Raw genomic sequence first — 22,331 nt, 5'->3', positions numbered from 1 at the left:
GGGTCAGTCTTGACCCCTCCTGGGGAGGAATGGTCTTTCCTCCAAACAGCCAAGAAAGCTCTGGCAGCTCCTGTAAGAATTCGGTCAGAACATGGAAAACTAATACCAATAATCATTTTATAACTGATACTTGAACACTGATGAACAAATTAATATAATGGGACATAGAACAGTTTTATACCAAAATGTTAGCCTCTCCCAGTCCTTGATGACAAAATTACTAGGTATGAAAACAGATGATCAGTATGGAAACAAGCACATAATTCTTTCCTGCAAGGTACAAGGGTAACCTCTCTGGCTACATCTCAGTCTTTTGCTTCACAGGACAACCGACACCTCAGTTCAAAAGGAGCTAACTATTCTTGTCCTTCACTGACTGATTTCACACAGCTGAGATTTGACCTGGCAGTAATTGCTGTTTTCACCTGCAAAAATCTCCTTTCTGCCATTAGGCTATAACATGCTTTTATGGACAGTACCTTTTCCGTAATTAGTCTGGAACCATGTTATAGTTGTACATAGCAACAGAAAGACAGTTTTGATGGTTGCTAAAATAAAAACAATTAATGAAACAAACCCATGTGGAGTTAAAAATTATGTCCATACTCCCTGGCACTGAAGTATTATATTTCTCAATGGTAAAATTTGTCAAATAATTTTCATCTCCTTTGAAATCTTTCCTGCATTTATTTACCATAAACCACCAAGAAATTTAAAATGCATTACAGGGAGGATAAATAGCCTTTCTGTCATGAGCATATACATTCCACAAATTTTCACTCCAAGACTTTCAAGTCCCCCAGTTCAATTTTATAAGTGTGTGATAGTTTCTCCTTGACAAATAGGCCCAGAAAATGAAATTGTACTTTTATCCTTCAAGTTTTTTTTTCCTGCAATACTATTATACCAGTTCAGTTCGTGTCCATATTTTATAATTTGAAACAGGACATTTTCTATCTAAAGGAGCACATACAAGCATTTGATTTTCCCTTGCTGAAGATCTATACATGGTGGCTCTATTTTTTAGGACGTCATGAAAAAATGTTCAAGTACCTAATTCAAGATTAAATATGACAGATATTTTTAATAGTGTCGATCATCATTCTTTTCACCAAATCTGTACAACACCATGGGACGCTTTACCATGGGATGGAGGAAGACAGTTAAACAAATAATGATATATCAACCAGTGGAATACAGCATTTTCATTCAAATTACAAGTATGTAAAATATACTAATAGTTTAAATGGAAATATGTATACAAAATGGTGCTCATTTTAAAGTAACTGCATAGTAAAATATAATGTACATGCTATTTAAAATTATTAGTTTATTTACTTAAGCTCTGCTTTTGCCAGAAAAAAATTGGTCACTTTGAAGAATATATAACACATAAGAGATAATATAAATTAACTTGCATTTATAAGATAAATAAGTACTAGGGATGTACTGCATAACAATGACTACAGTTAACACTGCTATATAATATATATGAAATAAATCCTAAGAGTTCTCATCACAAGGAAAAGTTTTTTTCTCGTTTTTTGCTTTTTCTTTCTATTTTATCTATATGAGATAATAGATGCTAATTAAACTTATTGTGGAAATCATTTCACAATATATGTAAGTCAAAACATTATACTGTACATCTTAAACCTATACAGTGATATATGTCAATTATACTTCAATAAAACTGGAAGAAGTATAAATTAGAAGAAATTTTAAAAGTAAAATAAAATAAAGTACAACTGTGTAAAACACATATATCTAAGCTGGTGAAGTTCAGAAGTTAATTTAGAGATGTATAAAGTTTTATGTTCCATGAGTTGTTTTTTCTGTGAAGTCAAGTGTATAATAAATATTTTCAGCTATAGTTCGTGGAAAATGCCCAAAATAACTTCATGAAGGAAGCTGTCTCTCTGAAAGAGAAGATGTGTTCTGAGTTCATAAGACTAGTTTCTGGAGTATATTATTTGAACATCAGAAGACTAAGGGCATTGGTGTAAGTGTAATTCTTTGGATTGTGGTATCTTTTTTTTTTTTTTATAAATTTATTTATTTATATTTATTTTTGGCTGTGCTGGGTCTTCGTTTCTGTGCAAGGGCTTTCTCCAGTTGTGGCGAGCGGGGGCCACTCTTCATCACGGTGCGCGGGCCTCTCACTGCCGCGGCCTCTCCCGTTGCGGAGCAAGGCTCCAGACGCGCAGTCTCAGTAGTTGTGGCTCACAGGCTTAGCCGCTCCGCGGCATGTGGGATCTCCCCAGACCAGGGCTCGAACCCATGTCCCCTGCATCGGCAGGCAGACTCCCAACCACTGCGCCACCAGGGAAGCCCGGTATCTTCTTTTTGAGTGTAAATTCCATTAATCTAAATCAACAAATATGACAACCTATTATATATAAGATACTGTTCCCATCTCCCTTCTACAAAAAAAAAGAAAGAAAAAGAAAGAAAGAAAGAAAGAAAGAAAGAAAGAAAGAAAGAAAGAAAGAAAGAAAGAAAGAAAGAAAGAAAAAGAAAAAAGAGGGCTTCCCTGGTGGCGCAGTGGTTGGGAGTCCGCCTGCCGATGCAGGGGACGCGGGTTCGTGCCCCGGTCTGGGAAGATCCCACATGCCGCGGAGCGGCTGGGCCCGTGAGCCATGGCCGGTGAGCCTGTGCGTCCAGAGCCTGTGCTCCGCAACGGGAGAGGCCACAGCAGTGGAAGGCTCAAGTAACGCCAAAAAACAAAAACAAAACAAAAGAAAAAAGAAAAAAAATGTCCTAGTAATGATTAGTGTCTGCTTCACATTTTGGGGATATTTATTCCCCCTTTGCTAAAACAAGTTTTTCCTAATTCCAACAAAGCACAGCACATTTAGAGGTAATTACAATTGCCTGAGCAAATCGCATTAAGGACGAAATTTATCTGAATAATCTAAAACAACTAACAGGAAATAAATGTTTCTAGCTCTTAAGAACTAAGCTTCTCAATACCTCAGCAAAGTATTTTAACCCAATGAAAAGGTTCCAGAGAAGTGAGACTAAAATATACATCACCACAATCTTAGCATTTATTCCATACTAATTGCATTTTAGTCAAATTAAGTATGAGAAGAAAATGACTCAAAGCTTCTAATATATTTAACTGTCAAAGTCGCCTTAGGTTTGTTTCTTGCCTTTAATAAATTAACATCATTTTCCTTCAAAAAAAAAAAAACTAGTTTGGCCTCTGGGAGGCCTGAGGAGAGATTGAAGGCCTGTAAGTAAGTTCAGCACCCTCCAAATAAGTCTTTCTGATGCCAGGGAAGCAACAAAGAAAGGAGAGCAGCAGGGGTGGGGAGTCAAAACAAGGACTTCAGAGAGAGAAAGAGCAGGTATGGCCCAGTTCAGCCAGAGGTCATCTGGCCTCACATAAAGCAGCCCAATCTGCCTGATGACATAATCCCCAGCAAGTGTCCACTGTAGTTCATCTTTGGACCATACAAACACCATAAGAGAATTAATCCATTGATACCAGTCTCAGGCATCTCCCTGAACACCAGCATGTTGACCATTTATACCTACTTGAGTCCCCTGGACTTTTTCAGGGAAAAAGTAGAATATCCCTTGTTTCTTTTTCTTTATTTCCTTGTCTTTTGAGTGTTTTGGTTTTTCCTCCAACATCAGGATTAACACCAATCCTTTCCATGAAATTTGAAACATATGGTCTTTACTATACTTAATATGAAAAATTCTTGTAAGAGATCCATGGTTTAATTTCTAGCCTGCCTTAAAGGGCAGGTCTAATTCACTATTATTGCTCTAAACTTTACAATTAAAAAAAAATCTGTTAGACTTTAAGCTCCAGGAAGACAAGGACCATGTCCATTTTGTTCACCATATCATAGGCATCACTTAGCAGAGTGTTGATAGAATAATGGCTCAACATTTAGATTCTTGAGTCAGGCTAGCTGGTTCTAATTGTGTTTACCATATGAGCTGGGTGATCTTTGGAAGCTCTCTGGGGATCAATTTCCTAACAAAATTGGGATAATGATGATATTAGTGTCTATCTCAAAGAACTTTTGGAAGGACTGAATGAGATAATCCATGCAAAGCATTTATCATAATGCTTGTGACAAATATATAATGAATGTTCAATAAATATAATAAAACTCATTATATGTTGGCTATTAAGAAAGTATTTAAAAGGGTTTGAATCCAGCTATTTGATCTTCTTTGTTGCAAATAAACTAGGTTGATATTGCAAATATACCCCAAAGCATGCTAATTGATGTATTACATTTCTAAGACTGATCGTATTGGAGTTTGGTACATATAGTACAATCGTCTTTTCATTTGTCTTCATTAAAGTGAAGAATATGAAACACTGACATGACCTACTCTTTTCTGGTTACTGTTTTACCATTTTTTATGTCTTCATAGAGCATGATGTGTCAAGAAGATAAAGTTTACACTCATGGTGCTGATTCATGAGTTCTTAGAGTAATTTTCATTTTCTTTGGGACTATTTTAAGTATTGCATCTATGAAAACTGTCTTTCTCCTTTTGAATAAAATTGAATTCACATTTTGGGATATTTTTAAGCCATAAATATTATATCTTAGGGGTTTCTTTTTTTTTAACTTTTTTTTTTAACATCTTTATTGTTGGAGTATACTTGCTTTACAATGCTGTGTTAGTTTCTGCTGTGTAACAAAGTGAATCAGCTATATGCATACATATATCCCCATACATCCTCCCTCTTGCATCTCCCTCCCACCCTCTGTATCTCACCCCTCTAGGTGGTCACAAAGCACCGAGCTGATCTCCCTGTGCTATGCAGCTGCTTCCAACTAGCTCTCTATTTTACATTTGGTAGTGTATATATGTCCATGCCACTTTCTCACTTCTTCCCAGTTTACCCTTCCCCCTCCCTGTGTCCTCAAGTCCATTCTCTACATCTGCGTCTTTATTCCTGTCCTGCCCCTAGGTTCATCAGAACCATTTTTTTTAGATTCCATGTATGTGCATTAGCATACGCTATTTGTTTTTCTCTTTCTGACTTAGGTCACTCTGTATGATAGACTCTAGGTCCATCTACCTCACTACAAATAACTCAATTTTGTTTCCTTTTATGACTAATATTCCATTGTATATATGTGCCATATCTTCTTTATCCATTCATCTATCGATGGACACTTAGTTTGCTTCCATGTCCTGGCTATTGTAAGTAGAGCTGCAATGAACATTGTGATAAAGGACTCTTTTTGAATTATGGTTTTCTTAGGGTATATGCCCATTAGTGGGATTGCTGGGTCATATGGTAATTCTATTTTTAGTTTCTTAAGGAACATGTATACTGTTCTCCATAGTGGCAGTATCAATTTACGTTCCTACCAACAGTGCAAGAGTGTTCCCTTTTCTCCACTCCCTCTCCAGCATTTGTTGTTTGTAGATTTTTTGATGATGGCCATTCTGACTGGTATGAGGTGACACCTCATTGTGTGTGTTTTTTTTCTTTAACATTCTTTATTGGAGTATAATTTCTTCATTGTGGTTGTGATTTGCATTTCTCTAATGATTAGTGATGTTGAGTATCCTTTCATGTGTTTGTTGCAAACCTGCATGTCTTCTTTGGAGAAATGTCTATTTAGGTCTCCCGCCCGTTTTTGGATTGGGTTGTTTGCTTTTTTGATATTGAGCTGCATGAGCCACTTATATATTTTGGAGATTAATCCTTTGTCTGTTGTTTCATTTGCAAATATTTTCTCCCATTCTGAGGGTTGTCTTTTTGTCTTGTTTATGGTTTCCTTTGCTGTGCAAAAGGTTTTAAGTTTCATTAGGTCCTGTTTGTTTAGTTTTGTTTTTATTTCCATTTCTCTAGGAGGTGGGTCAAAAAGGATCTTGCTGTGATTTATGTCATGGAGTGTTCTGCCTATGTTTTTCTCTAAGAGTTTTATAGTGTCTGGCCTTACATTTAGATCTTTAATCTATTTTATTTTTGTGTACGGTTATAGGAAGTTTTCTAATTTCATTCTTTTACATGTAACTGTCCAGTTTTCCCAGCACCACTTATTGAAGAGGCTGTCTTTTCTCCATTGTATACTCTTGCCTCCTTTATCAAAGATAAGGTGACCATTTGTGCGTGGATTTATCTCTGGGCTTTCTATCTTGTTCCATTGATCTATATTTCTGTTTTTGTGCCACTACAATACTGTCTTGATTACTGTACTTTGTAGTATAGTCTGAAGTCAGGGAGCCTGATTCCCCTGCTCCATTTTTCTTTCTCAAGATTGCTTTGGCTATTTGGGGTCTTTAGTGTTCCCATACAAATTTTAAGATTTTTTTGTTCTAGTTCTGTAAAAAATGCCCCTGGTAATTTGACAGGGATTGCGTTGAATCTGTAGATTGCTTTGGGTAGTAGAGTCATTTTCACAATGTTGATTCTTCCAACCCACGAACATGGTGTAACTCTCCATCTATTTGTATCATCTTTAATTTCTTTCATCACTCTTATAGTTTTCTGCATACAGGTCTCTTGTCTCCTTAGGTAGGTTTATTCCTAGGTATTTTATTCTTTTTGTTGCAATGGTAAATGGGAGTGTTTCCTTAGTTTCTCTTTCAGGTGTTTTATAATTACTGTGTAAGAATTCAAGAGATTTCTGTGCATTAATTTTGTATCCTGCTACTTTACCAAATTCATTGATTAGCTCTAGTAGTTTTCTGGTGGCATCTTTAGGATTCTCTATGTACAGTATCATGTCATCTGCAAACAGTGACAGTTTTACTTCACCTTTTCCTATTTGGATTTCTTTTATTTCTTTTTCTTCTCTGATTGCTGTGGCTAAAACTTCCAAAACTATGTTGAATGATAGTGGTAAGAGTGGGCACCCTTGTCTTGTTCCTGATCTTAGAGGAAATGTTTTCAGTTTTTCACCATTGAGAACAATGTTGGCTGTGGGTTTGTCATATATGGCCTTTATTATGTTGAGGTAGTTTCCCTCTATGCCTACTTTCTGGAAGGTTTTTATCATAAATGTGTGTTGAATTTTGTCAAAAGCTTTTTCTGCATCTATTGAGATGATCATATGGTTTTTGTCCTTCAATTTGTTAATATGGTGTATCACATTGACTGATTTGCATATACTGAAGAATCCTTGCATTCCTGGGATAAACTTCACTCGATCATTGTGTATGATCCTTTTAATGTGCTGTTGGATTCTGTTTGCTAGTATTTTGTTGCAGATTTTGCATCTATGTTCATCAGTGATACTGGCCTGTAGTTTTCTTTTTTTATGACATCTTTGTCTGGTTTTGGTATCAGGGTGATGGTGGCCTCGTAGAATGAGTTTGAGAGTGTTCCTCCCTCTGCTATATTTTGGAAGAGCTTGAGAAGGATAGGTTTTAGCTCATCTCTAAATGTTTGATAGCATTTGCCTGTGAAGCCATCTGGTCCTGGGCTTTTGTTTGTTGGAAGATTTTAAATCACAGTTTCAATTTCAGTGCTTGTGAATGGTCTGTTCATATTTTCCATTTCTTCCTGGTTCAGTCTTAGAAGATTGTACTTTTCTAGGAATTTGTCCATTTCTTCCAGGTTGTCCATTTTATTGGCATATAGTTGCTTATAGTAATCTCTCATGGTCCTTTGTATTTCTGCAGTGTCAATGTTACTTCTCCTTTTTCATTTCTAATTCTAGTGATTTGAGTCTTCTCCCTTTTTTTCTTGGTGGGTCTGCATAATGGTTTATCAATTTTGTTTATCTTCTCAAAGAACCAGCTTTTAGTTTTATTGATATTTGCTACTGTTTCCTTCATTTATTTCTTATCTGATCTTTATGATTTCTTTCATTCTTCTCAACTTGGGGTTTTTTTGTTCTTCTTTCTCTAATTGATTTAGGTGTAAGGTTAGGTTGTTTAAGATTCTTTTCTTGTTACTTGAGGTAGAATTGTATTGCTATAAACTTCCCTCTTAGAACTGCTTTTGCTGCATTTGAGTCGTTGTGTTTTCATTGTCATTTGTCTCTAGGTATTTTTTGATTTCTTCAGTGATCTCTTGGTTATTTAGTAGCATATTTTTTATCCTCCATGTGTTTGTATTTTTTACAGTTTTTTTCCCTGTAATCAATCTCTAGCTCATAGTGTTGTGGTCAGAAAAGATACTTGATATGATTTCAATTTTCTTAAATTTACCGAGGCTTCATTTGTGACCCAAGATATGATCTACCTTGGAGAATGCTCCATGAGCAGTTGAGAAGAAAGTGTATTCTGTTGTTTTTGGAGGGAATGTCCTATCAATATCAATTAAGTCCATCTTGTTTAATGTATCATTTAAAGCTTGTGTTTTCTAATTTATTTTCATTTTGGATGATCTGTCCATTGGTGAAAGAGGGGTGTTAAAGTCCCCTACTATGATTGTGTTACTGTCGATTTTCCCTTTTATGGCTGTTAGCATTTGACTTATGTATTGAGGTGCTCCAGTGTTGGGTGCATAAATATTTATAATTGTTTTATCTTCCTCTTGGATTGATCCATTGATCATTATGTAGTATGCTTCTCTGTCTCTTGTGATAGTCTTTATTTTAAAGTCTATCTTGTCTGATATGAGTATTGCTACTCCAGCTTTCTTTTGATTTTCATTTGAATGTAATATCTTTTTCCATCCCCTCACTTTCAGTCTGTATGTGTCCCTAGGTCTGAAGTGGGTCTCTTGTAGACAGCATTATACGGGTCTTGTTTTTATATCCCTTCATCCCATCTGTGTCTTTTTTGGTTGGAGCATTTAATCCATTTACATTTAAGGTAATTATCGATATGTATATTCCTGTTACCATTTTCTTAATTGTTTTGGGTTAGTGTTTGTAGGTCTTTTCCTTCTCTTGTGTTTCCTGCCTAGAGAAGGTCATTTAGCATTTGTTGTATAGTTGGTTTGGTGGTGTTGAATTCTCTTAACTTTTGCTTGTCAGTAAAGGTTTTAATTTCTGCATTGAATCTGAATGAGATCCTTGCTGGGTAGAGTAATATTGGTTGTAGGTTTTTCCCTTTCATTGCTTTAAATATGTCCTGCCACTCCCTTCTGGCTTGCAGAGTTTCTGCTGAAAGATAGCTGTTAACCTTTTGCAGATTCCCTTTTGTGTTATTTGTTGTTTTTCCCTTGCTGCTTTTAATATTTTTTCTTTGTATTTAATTTTTGATAGTTTGATTAATATGTGTCTTGGCGTGTTTCTCCTTACATTTATCATGTATAGGACTCTCTGTGCTTCCTGGACTTGACTGACAATTTCCTTTCCCATGTTAGGGAAGTTTTCAACTATAATCTCTTCAAATATTTTCTCAGACCCTTTCTTTTTCTCTTCTTCTTCTGGGACCCCTATTATTCGAATGTTGGGGTGTTTAATGTTGTCCCAGAGGTCTCTGAGACTGTCCTCAATTCTTTTCATTCTTTCTTCTTTATTCTGCTCTGTGGTAGTTATTTCCACTACTTTATCTTTCAGGTCACTTATCCATTCTTCTGCCTCAGTTATTCTGCTATTGATTCCTTCTAGAGAATTTTTAATTACATTTATTGTGTTGTTCATCATTGTTTGTTTGCTCTTTAGTTCTTCTAGGTCCTTGTTAAATGTTTCTTGTATTTTGTCTATTCTATTTCCAAGTTTTTGGATCATCTTTACTATCATTAATCTGAATTCTTTTTCAGGTAGACTGCTTATTTCCTCTTCATTTATTAGGTCTGGTGGGTTTTTACCTTGCTCCTTCATCTGCTGTGTGTTTTTCTGTCTTCTCATTTTGTTTAACTTACTGTGTTTGGAGTCTCCTTTTCACAGGCTGCAGGTTCGTAGTTCCCATTGTCTCTGGTGTCTGCCCCCAGTGGGTGAGATTGGTTCAGTGGCTTGTGTAGGCTTCCATGTGGAGGGTACTTGTGCCTGTGTTCTGGTGGGTGGGGCTGGATCTTGTCCTTCTGGTGAGCAGGGCCACGTCCAGTGGTGCGTTTTGGGGTGTCTGTTAACTTAGTATGACTTTAGGTAGCCTCTCTGCTAATGGGTGGCACTGTGTTCCCATCTTGCTAGTTGTTTGGCATGGGGCATCCAGCACTGGAGCTTGCTGGCCATTGGGTGGAGCTGGTCTTTTTGTTGAAACAGAGATCTCTGGAGAGCTCTCACTGATTGACATTGCATGGGGCTGGGAGGTCTCTTGTGGTCCAATATCGTGGACTCAGCTCTCCCACCTCGGAGGCTCAGGCCTGACACCCGGCCAGAGCACTGAGACACTGAAAGCCACATGGCTCAGAAGAAAAGGAAGGAAAAAACAAGCAGATAGAACCCCAAACCAAATGGTAAAAGCAAACGTAAACAGACAAAGTCACACAAAGAAACATATAAACACACACTCTTAAAAAGAAAACCAACAAAAACAAAATAAAACAAAAATGAACAGTCAGAACCCTAGGAGAAATGGTAAAAGCAAACCTAAACAGACAAAATCATACAAAGAAACATATACACTCACAAAAAGAGGAAAAAAAGGAAAAAAAAATTTTAATTTAAAAGGTAAAATTTTAAAAAAATAAAATAAATAAAATTTAAAAAGAGAGCAACCAAACCAATAAAAAAAAAATCCACCAGTGATAATAATCACTAAAAACTAAACTAAGATAAACATAAAAACCAGAAACAAATCATACACAGAAAGCAAATCTCAAGTCTACAGTTGCTCCCAAAGTCCACCGCCTCAATTTTGGGAACATTTGTTGTCTATTCAGGTATTCCACAGATGTAGGGTTCATCAAGTTGATTGTGGGAATTTAATCTGCTGCTCCTGAGGCTGCACAGAGAAATTTCCCTTTCTCTTCTTTGTACAGCTCCTGGGGTTCAGCTTTGGTTTTGGCCCTGCCTCTGCATGTAGGCTGCCTCAACCATGTTCCCTGCCCAGACAGGAGGGGGTTAAAACAGCAGCTGATTAGGGCTCTCGTGCTCACTCAGGCTGGGGAGAGGGAGGGGTACAGTAGTCATAATTGGAATGCAGGGCAAGCCTGTGGCATCAGAGGCCGGTGTCACATTGCAACAACCTGAGGTGTGCCACATGCTCTCCTGGGGAAGTTGTCCCTGGTTCTCGGGACCCTGGCAGTGGCGGGCTGCACAGGCTCCTGGGGGCATTGTGGGTAGTGACCCGTGCTTGCACACAGATTCTCGGTAGAAGCGGCAGCAGCATTAGTATTTCATGCCTGTCTCTGGGGTCCAGGCTGATAGCCATGGCTCATGCCCGTCTCTGGAGCTCGCTTAGGTGGTGCTCCGCCTTCTGTGGGTACATGGAGCAGGAATCCCCTCTCCTCGTGCACCCCGAAACAATGGTCTCTTGACTCTTTGGCAGGTCCAGACTTTTTCCCAGACTCCCTCCTGGCTAGCTGTGGCACACTAGCCCTTTCCAGGCTGTCTTCATGTAGCCAACCACAGTTCTCTCCCTGGGGTCTGACCTCCAAAGCCTGAGCCTCAGCTTCCAGCCCCCAGCCACCTCAGCGGGTGAGCAGACAAGCGTCTCAAGTTGGTGAGTGCTGGTCAGCACCGATCCTCTGTGTGGGAATCTCTCTGCTTTGCCCTCTGCACCCCTGTTGCTGTGCTCTCCTCCATGGGTCTGAAGCTTCCCCCGGCCCACTCCTGTCCCCGCCAGTGAAAGGGCTTCCTAGTGTGTGGAACCTTTTCCTCCTTCATGGCTCCCTCCCACTGGTGCAGGTCTCGTCCCTATACTTTTGTCTCTGTTTTTTCTTTTTTCTTTTGCCCTACCCAGGTATGTGGTTATTTTCTTGCCTTTTGGGAAGTCTGAAGTCTTCTGCCAGCATTCAGTAGGTGCTCTGTAGGAGTTGTTCCACATGTAGATGTATTTTTGATTTATTTGTGGGGAAGAAGGTGATCTCCACATCTTACTCCTCCACCATCTTGGAGGTCTCCGTCTTTTACTTTTTAAAAAATTTATCAGTTCACTTCTATGAGGAACTATCCTGTAGGTTGTAAGTGGATGTCTTGGAGAGGCAGTTCCTCATGCCCTGACTCTTTCCTCACTAGAGTTGGTCATAGTGGCTGGTTTCTTTGTCCTAGTGCTCACATCATCCTTGTCTCTTTTTGACTATTTACCGATATTTTAAAAATATTTTCTGAGTTGCTTCAATATTTGTAGCAACAAGAACGAATCTTTACTATGCTTCTCTACATTTGATAAAATCAAAGGATCTTCATGAGGGGAATAACACATTTGTTTATATCATTGCCAATAAACTAGATGCTGAGGCATTCTTGGTTCTCCTTTCACTATCTTTCCTGTTATTACTCTTTTGTTTTTATATTCTCCTCTATATTGTATTTTAAATACAGAAATTAAACAGAGAACTTGGGTTAAAATTAAATCAATTACCATGTTTAATCTTTTGGAAATAAAAATGATAAGAACAAAAGGGACTCTAACAATTCACCCTACAGTAAAGTCTAGTTGAGTCTTGTTTGGGCACCACAGTCCCAGGATGGATCCCAGTTCTCTTTTGTTCTCCAGTATTGGGCACTCAACCTCCCTGGTCTTGGTTTTTTGCTTCTGGGTGTTTTTTTTTTTCTTCTTTGTAATAAAGTGTTGAAGAAATAAACTCTAAATTTCCCTGCAGGGATGAAACTTGTCTTCAGTTGAACATATGCTAAAAAATACAACAATTTGTATTGCTGTGTCTCTTATAAGAAGTTATAAGAAATAGCATAGAGTAATACAACAAAATATACTTTAACCAGTGATATTTCTGTTGAAAGAAAAGTCAACTTGAGAAATGTACTTCTTTGAAAAAAACATTTCTCTCTCTCTATATTAGTTGATTATTTCAATATACTTTGTTAGATTGATGATGTTTTAAAACTTAATGAAGAATGAGCACTTTAATAATACTTTTTATCCATTAATAAGCGTTCAAATTTTATACTAAATTGCAATTCAATATCTGTATTTTCTCATAAAGCAAAATAGAAAATTTTGTTATTCAAAACTCTGCACCTTGAACATGTTTTTGTCATCATCCCTGCTCCTCAGTCTTTCTTCTCTATCAGTGCAGTGTGACGTCCTTGCACTGCCTCTTACTACCTATGAGGAAGAAAAGTGCCCAGAGTGACAGCTCTCTCCAGGAACACTTGCCCTTCCTCCTAGACCCAGAAGGAGGTGGGGGGAACTGAAAGTACAAATGGGGTACCAAACCACTCCATTCTCTCAGCATTGACTGTGAAATTGGCAGTCTCCTTTTCTACTTGAAATGGGAGGAAGTTGCTCATAAGTGTGAAAAAAGCATTTGACTAAAATAGGATTCCTGTTATTATAAAGCAAGATGTAAAAATGTGCATGAATGAACGTTTTCTATTGTTTCACTTCAACATGAAAGTCACCTGGACTACACAGTGTGCTGTGTTTAAACAGTAGCAGGGATTTTTTAAAATGAGACTCTACTTAATGATGTTTCCACTTTTATCATCTCCAAAAGAGGCTTCAGAAAAGTATTCTCATATCATCACCCACAAAAGCAATCCCGAAGTCTGCACTTTATTCCTCATTTCAAGGTCTAAACCAGAATTGAGGTAACCATGAAATTTCCCCCACCCTCAACCTTGGGTATCCAAAAAAGAACAAGAAGTAAGGAAATTGTGTCAGGAAACCTGGGTCTTTACCTCAACTCTTAAAACCACCATCTGTGTGGTCATTAACCTCTCTGGGCCTCAGTTTCCACATCTGCAAAATGAGGGAATTGGACTTCTCTCATTTTGAGCGCCATCCCGCCAGCTATAAAACTCCACAACACTAAAATAAATAATTTTTAACAGCAAATTCACTGAAACAACTTCACTTACAGACTCAGTCAAGTCAGTCTCTGCCTTGACATTAGGAAGACTTTGTCTGATCAGGCTGTGGGGAGGAAGTAGGAGATTGGAGACTTAAGAGAAAAGGAGAATTCAGTGACTGCATTTACTTGCAAGAAAGTAAATTTATATTTGGGATTTGGAACAAATTGAGATGGGCAAGATGCAGTGATTGTTGGTCCTTCTCTATATTGACAGTAGGTTTGAGTGCTGGGACACTCTCTGAGGTCAGATCCTATCACTGGCCCCATGATACCTTAAGTAAAGTTAGGAGATTAGGCACAAAGCTTCAGTGTTATGCCCCCTGCTACTGCATCACTTCCTGAGACTCACAACTATTCCACTCAGTGAGCAATACCTACAGTTTATTTCAGTAACTCAATACAGTCTCTGCTTTTCAAATGCAAACATCCCAAGGTGAGAGTGTATTCAGTTTTTCCTCAGTGTACATGAGTTTATAGACCCTTTCCTCAGATAACATTTTGATGAGAAAAGAGAAGACATTACTTCACCATCAGGGGTTAAAAACTGGGTAACAAAGAGGCTGGAATGCAAAAGAAACTGGCCCTAAACCCAGATTTTTTGTTTGCAACAGATCTGCATAGGTGCCACGGTCTGCAAGAGATCTAAGTACTGTTCTGCAAAGGATAAGAACAGCCTAAAACCTGGCTTAGAGAATGGTGAGAATCCACCTTTAACCAAATAAAGTTGGTAATAAGTCTAGGCAAGAAAAGTACTGAGAAACTAAAATCTTATTATCTATCATTATCACAGGATGAGGGGTGGAAATTTACCAAATAATTCAACCCTCATCTAAACTCCAACACATCTCTTGATTTTAACTATTTTGACTATAATCTTTCTAAGCCTATTAGTAGGGTGACCATATAATTTACCAAACCAATGGGGACACTTTCAAGAATGAAAGGGAATGCTATTTTTAACAGTGCCAGGGCTTGTGTAAACCAGGACTATCCCAGTAAAACCAGATGTATGGTTACCCACAGTAACTCTGCTATGTTCTTGGATGGGGTATTCTATAGAAAGTAACTTTTCCACTATGATCCAAGTCATGAACACTCATTTCACTCTGTTGAAATGCAATGATGCCCTCTGGATTTAGCGTATTCTGTACTGCTACACCACTGGACTTCACACCCTAGTCAGCATCAGAATCACCAGAGGGCTTGTTTGATTGCTGAGCTCCACCCTCAGGGTTTCTGATTCAGTCAGTCTGGGGTTGGGCCTGAGTATTCGTATTTCTAAATTTACAAGTGATCCTGATGCTGCTGGTCCAGGCATCACACTTGGAGAAGCACAGACTGTACTCAGTGATCTCAGATAGCTGGCCCTTTCTTTCTTCATTCTTATGCCTGCATTTTGTAGTCCATCAGCATCTGGTCTTAGCTGTCAGCTATCAGTATACCTGTCCCTAACGAGCTTAGTCTTCTAATTCCTTTTATTCCTTCTAAGGTGTTTCTTCTAATTTCCTGTTGATTCAGAAAATAAACATGCAAGTTTATTAGAACACTCTTTAAAGTAAGTGCATAAATAGGCTTATTTATTCCTTTCTTCATTCAACCAACATGTATTTGAGTTTTCTCCAGGCTATCACTCAGAGAAAAGGCCTGAGCTGCATCTATTTTGGCTACTCACATACCTTGCTTGCTTTATTTTCTGACTCCTAGCTGAGCTTCAAAGAAGTATTTTTATCCACATAAATGTGGAATAAGTGAGGGATAACTGTAATAGTCATTTAGAGGACATGTAACTTAAAAGATATCTATTAAATTTTAAAAATGGTTAGATACTATTGCTACAGAGATATTGCTACATAACCTCGCTTTACAGAGAGAACAACATACATTTTTACAAAGATTTTCTTGGTAAAGGCTTTACAAAGATATGACAATAACTCATAATGTCCAATCCACATTTGTCATCAACCCTACTCTTGTGAAATTATTGTTATTCACACAACACTGTCATCAAGTCACTACCATGCTTCTTAGTCCATCCACTGCATATTGCATAGTGTCAGTTCACATTTAACTGAGACACAGGGATTCTGCTAGAAATAGAATAGAACAAACTCAGCTTTAAAGTAGTCTCAGAGACAGCAAATCCACTTTTAGCCAATAAATCTACTCTTAGCTAATCTGAGAACTTTGTGGCTGTTGAGCTATTATTATTTAGTTTTTCACTGCCTCGCAATAGAAATTCCTTGACACCAGGAAGTTGCTCTAATGAAAACTGATGTGGGAGTGATGTGTAAAAGAACAAGAACTCTCACAAGCTCTGAGGAAAAGAGAGTCCTCAGTGTTAGGTCCTTTCCAGTCTAGGACGTCAAGACAGAGTATGAGACTATCCAGTTGAATCTCTTGCCCTTCATCCAGTGTGAATGCTGTCAGCGCAGTGCAGGGCAGTGAGCAACTAGGAAGGAACTGGGCTGTAGGGTCAGGCAAACCTGGCCTCAAGATTCTTCTCTGTCACCCACTTATGTGATAAAAAGCCCCAAGACTCTCACTTCCTAGAATTATCCTTTCTTTTACAATCTAAACAAAATGACTCACAGTCCAGCACCTTCCCAATATTTCTGAGGATTTTAGGAGGAGAGACATTCACGTTCCCACTCGTTCTTGCTCTAAATTCTTACTCCAAATTCAATTCTCCATCCCCACTCATATCTTCTCTCCTGTAACCACTCTCCTCCCTCTTCCTCACTTCACCCTAAACATGGGCCACACAACCAAAGCACTTTCAATGCAAGACTCTTAAGTGTAACAAGGTTTTACTAAGTTTTGACTGCAACCAAGAATAATCCAACATGGCACAAAAAAGAGCTTTGAATTCAACGTATATCTCACTGTGCCTAAAAATGCTTTGACCATTTTCAATCAGATGGTCTTTCTTCTTCAGGTTCTGACTTGCCACTGGGTGCCTGGCCATACTCGGTCTCCAAGCACTCTCTCCATTCTCTTCATTCCTATGTCTTCCAGAAATCCTGTCCTCCTCTCAAGTCACTAGTGTGCAATCTAGGCATTTCAGTTACTTGATTACGCAGAGCTATTTGGTTTCTCAAACTCCATCTTAGACTGGTTGTTGGGTCCTTTAAATATCCAAAAACAAGCTCTCCACCCCTGAAATTAATTATATTGCTATCCTGGAATTTTAATGCAACAACTGTAGTCGTCCTTTTAAATAGCATTTTTTTTCCTTTACATGACAGTAGCCACACGAATGTGTACAAGCCAATTAATTTGGCTGAGCCTCAGTTTAGTCACCTATTCATTTGGTGGTTATGAAGATGAAATGTAAAAGCCCAGCATAATACTTGCCAAATGGTAGCTGCTGATATTATTAAGCATCATAAATTTGCACTGGAAAGGGTAATTAATAACAGTACCACTTGGGTAGTATTTGCCAACACTCACGGCCAGTAGCTGACGGGCCAGACTGAAGCTGAGATACCACACTCTGGTATCCTGATCCCCTGGGCACCATGTTTTCAAGAAAATATATAGCTAGAAATATTGGGCAAATCATCTCATCCAAGAGCTAAAAATATCACTACCATCTCCCAATAGCAAGTGATGGTATTCTAGCTTGCTTATGTTGTTTATGTCTTTCTCTCAGAGAGGAGCACAGAGCTGGACAGAGGCCCAGCTATGTGCTACACACTTCTGTGATCCATTGACTGCCACCATGTGTCTGCTCTGAGAACAGACTGCAGTACAGTTTTACAAGGATTTTAATTTCCCAGTGAAACAAAAGTTGGTCTGTAGATAATCTGCAAATCATTTCAGTCAACAGATGAGTTAATGCCAGTTAATGTCAATGAATTGAATTAATGTCAATGAAAAAGTCAAATTTAAGGCAAATACCAGGGGGTAGGCTTGAATTAGGTCCTATTAGCCTAATCCTTGTTCCCAGGTTATCCTCACATCAAAGTGACTCAAGGCTTTCTCAGGGCAAAAATCTCTCTCTCTCTCTCTCTCTCTCTCTCTCTCTCTCATACACTTTTTACAAGTTCCAAGATGATTCCCACTCTCACAGACCTTCCCTTGGACCATAATTCAAGTGCCCACTTACAAAGGAGGTGGCCTCAGTACTTTTGGCTTGGTGGTACACGTACTGTGCACCAGTTATGTGCCAGGCTCTCTGCTACATGCTTCACATGCATAATCTCAATTATTTTCTCAGCAACACAATGAGATAGATATTATACCTGCTTTAAAACAGAAGACTGATACTCAGAGAAGGAAAGGTACTTGAACATGGCCACACAATCAGTAAGTGAATAGACAGCGTTCAAATCCAGGTCTGTCAGATGTCAAGTCTCATGTTTTTCACCACAAAATTTACCGTGTGTGAGACCATCAACCATTAGCTCAAAAAACATTTCTACCTAGACTCAAAGAACTCTAGAATTCTTAGTGTGAACTGTTCACTGTCTAAAATACTTCCAAATATATTTAACTCTACCAAGCTGGGGATAGTGTGGCATTCCTGTGGAATGCAGGAATAGTCCACAATTTTGGGCTAATTCGATAAATTATAAGGTGTTATCCAGTAAAACATGAGCAATTCATATATTTTGAGCCCTAGGCACCACCTCAACAATGGAGTAATCATTCCCAACCCTTGTTCTTTCCAGTTCAGCTTACATCATGGTGCCCTTTATTGTTCTAATGGCCAACTCTCATTATGGCATTTGTTTTCTTAAAACTGACCTTTTACCCTCTGAAGTGTCTTTGCTTAGCTTTGAAGTCCCTGTACAGTTTGGCCCCAGTGTAATGTTTCAGTTTCATCTTCCACCCGTCCTCACACCTAGATGGCCTCCCAGTCAAGCAAAACCACTCAAGACGAACCTCACATGCCCTGAGCCTTTATTCTACAATTTAAAATGTCCTAGGGACTTCCCTGGTGGCCCAGTGGTTAAGAATCTGCCTGCCAATGCAGGGGACACGGGTTCGATCCCCGGTCCAGGAAGATCCCACATGCTGCAGAGCAACTAAGCCCACACGCCACAACTACTGAGCCTGCACTCTATAGCCCACATGCCAAAACTACTGAGCTCATGTGCCACAACTACTGAAGCCCACATGCCTAGAGCCTTTGCTCTGCAACAAGAGAAGCCACCACAATGAAAAGCCTGAGCACCACAAGGAAGAGTAGCCCTAGCTCACTGCAACTAGAGAAAGCCCACACACAGCAACGAAGACCCAATGCAACCGAAAATAAATAAATAATAAATTTATTTTAAAAATAAAAATAAAATAAAATGTCCTAGTTCAGGATTGAAGTGAGAGTAAATTTCTCTGCAATAAAAAGCAACAGGGGGGCTTCCCTGGTGGTGCAGTGGTTGGGAGTCCACCTGCCGATGCAGGGGACACGGGTTTGTGCCCTGGTCCAGGAAGATCCCACATGCTGTGGAGCGGCTAGGCCCATGAGCCATGGCTGCTGAGTCTGCGTGTCCGGAGCCTGTGCTCTGCAATGGGAGAGGCCACAACAGTGAGAGGCCCGCATACCGCAAAAAAAAAAAAAAAGCAACAGGGACTTCTCTGGTGGCCCAGTGGTTAAGACTCTATGCTCCCAATGCAGGGGGCATGGGTTCGATCCCTAATCGGAGAACTAAGATCCCATATGCCACATGGCACAGCCCAAAAAAAAAAAAAAAAAAAGCAATAGAAAATTACTGTAGTGAGATACCACTTCACACCTACTAGGATTGCTATAATCAAAAAAGTGGAAAATAACAAGTGATGGCAAGATATAGAGAAATCAGAACCTTCATGCATTGCTAGTGGGAACATAAAATGGTAGAGCCACTGTAGTTTCTCAAAGAGTTAAACATACAACTACCGTATGACTCAGCAATTCCACTCCTAAGCATATATACAAAAGAATTGAAAGGAAGGACTTGAACAGATATCTGTACACCAATGTTAATAGCAGCACTATTCACAATAGCCAGAAGGTGGAAACAAACCAAATGTCCATCAGTAGAAGAACAGTTAAACAAAACATGGTATAGACATACAATGGAATATTTTTCAGCCATAAGAAGGAATGAAACTTTGATATATGCTACACCATGAATGGACTTTGAAAAGATTATGCTTATTGAACTAAGCCAGACACAAAAAGCCACACATTTTATGATTTCACTTATATGAAATATCCAGAACAGGCAGATCAGTAGACCTAGAGAGCAGTTTAGTGGTTGCCAAGGACTAGGATGAGGGGTATAGAGTGTGATTGCTTAATGAGGACAGAGTTTCCGTTTGGGGTGATGGGAACGAGGTAATGCTGATGGTCGCACTACACTGTAAATGTACTAAGTGGCACTGAATTTTACACTTTAAAATGGTTTAACTGATAAATTTTGTTATTTTTATCACAATAAAACATTTTAAAGTTTATAGAAATGACTCATAAAAACTGCTCTATTTATTCACTAACTCATTTATCCAAGGATGCTTGCCTTGAGGAGAAATGGATCCCAAGCCTAATGTAATGATTGTTTATTTGGAATTGATAAAAACAAAAATCAGTGTCAAAGTGAAGGAACTGGGTCCCTTTGTTTTTGTTATTAAAACTCCAGGCGTAATGATTGACCTGGTATGCAGCTGTGAATTGGTAGTATTAATATTTCGAGAAATTTATCAAATTAGTCAAGGTGAGCTAGATTCAAGTCAAATCAATAAATAATCAATCATCCATGAGAAATATTCAAAGGGTTTTTTAAGTTTTATATCTATATTCCTGAGAAGCTATCTGATGGTGAATCTGGGGCCCAATCCCCCCAATAATAGTTACGTTTCAGACATTCATCCTTGCCACCAATTACCTATTAATCAATGGTAAAGAATGAAAAACACTTTGCAGTCTAGGCAAATCCAGAAAGAAGGACAGCCTTGATGAATTCTCACTTTTTAGGAACTGGTAACCAACCAGAAAAATTGTTCAGCACAGCAAATTCAGTACAACAGTTAGTTTCTGTAAAAATGGATTCTCCTTCCAGACAACTTAAATGAACAAACATAATCAAATGAGAAAATATGCATTTCTCCTACCATTCAGGGCAATGCTCTGCATATAATTTGCAGTAATTTCAGTTTCAGCCATTTGCTAGGAAATACGATATTATTCCTGGAGTCATTACAGTCAGTTGGAACAGAGAGGCCAGAAAAAACACTGTACAATTTAAAGTGTGGCACCGTTTCACTTTTTTTTTCTGATGGTTATTGCTTTTTGAACACCAGTTCTGAATCCAGGACCTTTCAAAATTATTCACTCAAATATTATTATCTGAAGCTCTGGTGCCGGACAGGACAGAGCATACATTGTATAGAAGAAATAGCAGTGGCTTTTGAAGCCAGAAGATTCAGATTAAAATCCTTCCTCTGAAGAAAAGGACCTACAAAAACAAACCCATAACAATTAAGAAAATGGTAATAGGAACATACATATAAATAATTACCTTAAACGTGAATGGATTAAATGCTCCAACCAAAAGACACAGGCTCGCTGAATGGATACAAAAACAAGACCCGTATATATGCTGTCTACAAAAGACCCACTTCAGACCTAGGGACACATACAGACTGAAAGTGAGGGGATGCAAGAATATATTCTATGCAAATGGAAATCAAAAGAAAGCGGAAGTAGCAATACTCATACCAGATAAAATAGACTTTAAAATAAAGAATGTTACAAGAGACAAGGAAGGACACTACATAATGACCAATGGATCAATCCAAGAAGAAGATATAACAATTATAAATATATATGTACCCAACATAGGAGCACCTCAATACACAAGGCAACTGCTAACAGCTATCAAAGAGGGAATCAACAATAACACAATAATAGTGGGGGACTTTTAACACCTCACTTACACCAATGGACAGATCATCCAAAATGAAAATAAATAAGGAAACACAAGCTTTAAATGACACAGTAGACTAGATAGATTTAATTGATATTTATAGGACATTCCATCCAAAACCAGCAGATTACACTTTCTTCCTAAGTGCACACAGAACATTCTCCAGGATAGATCACATCTTGGGTCACAAATCAAACCTCAGTAAATTTAAGAAAATTGAAATCATATCAAGCATCTTTTCTGACCATAACACTATGGGATTAGAAATCAATTACAGGGAAAAAAAACATAAAAAAAACAAACAAATGGAGGCTAAACAATACATTACTAAATAACCAAGAGATCACTGAAGAAATCAAAGAGGAAATCAAAAAATACCTAGAGACACATGACAATGAAAACACGACAATCCAAAACCTATGGGATGCAGCAAAAGCAGTTATACGAGGGAAGTTTATAGCTATACAAGCCTACCTCAAGAAACAAGAAAAATCTCAAGTAAACAATCTAACATTACACCTAAAGGAACTAGAGAAAGAAGAACAAACAAAACCAAAAGTTAGCAGAAGGAAAGAAATCATAAAGATCAGAGCAGAAATAAACGAAAT

The sequence above is a fragment of the Hyperoodon ampullatus genome (genome assembly GCF_949752795.1).
Source record: "Hyperoodon ampullatus genome assembly, chromosome: 4".
Lineage (NCBI taxonomy): Eukaryota > Metazoa > Chordata > Mammalia > Artiodactyla > Ziphiidae > Hyperoodon > Hyperoodon ampullatus.
This window is presented reverse-complemented; position numbering follows the sequence as displayed.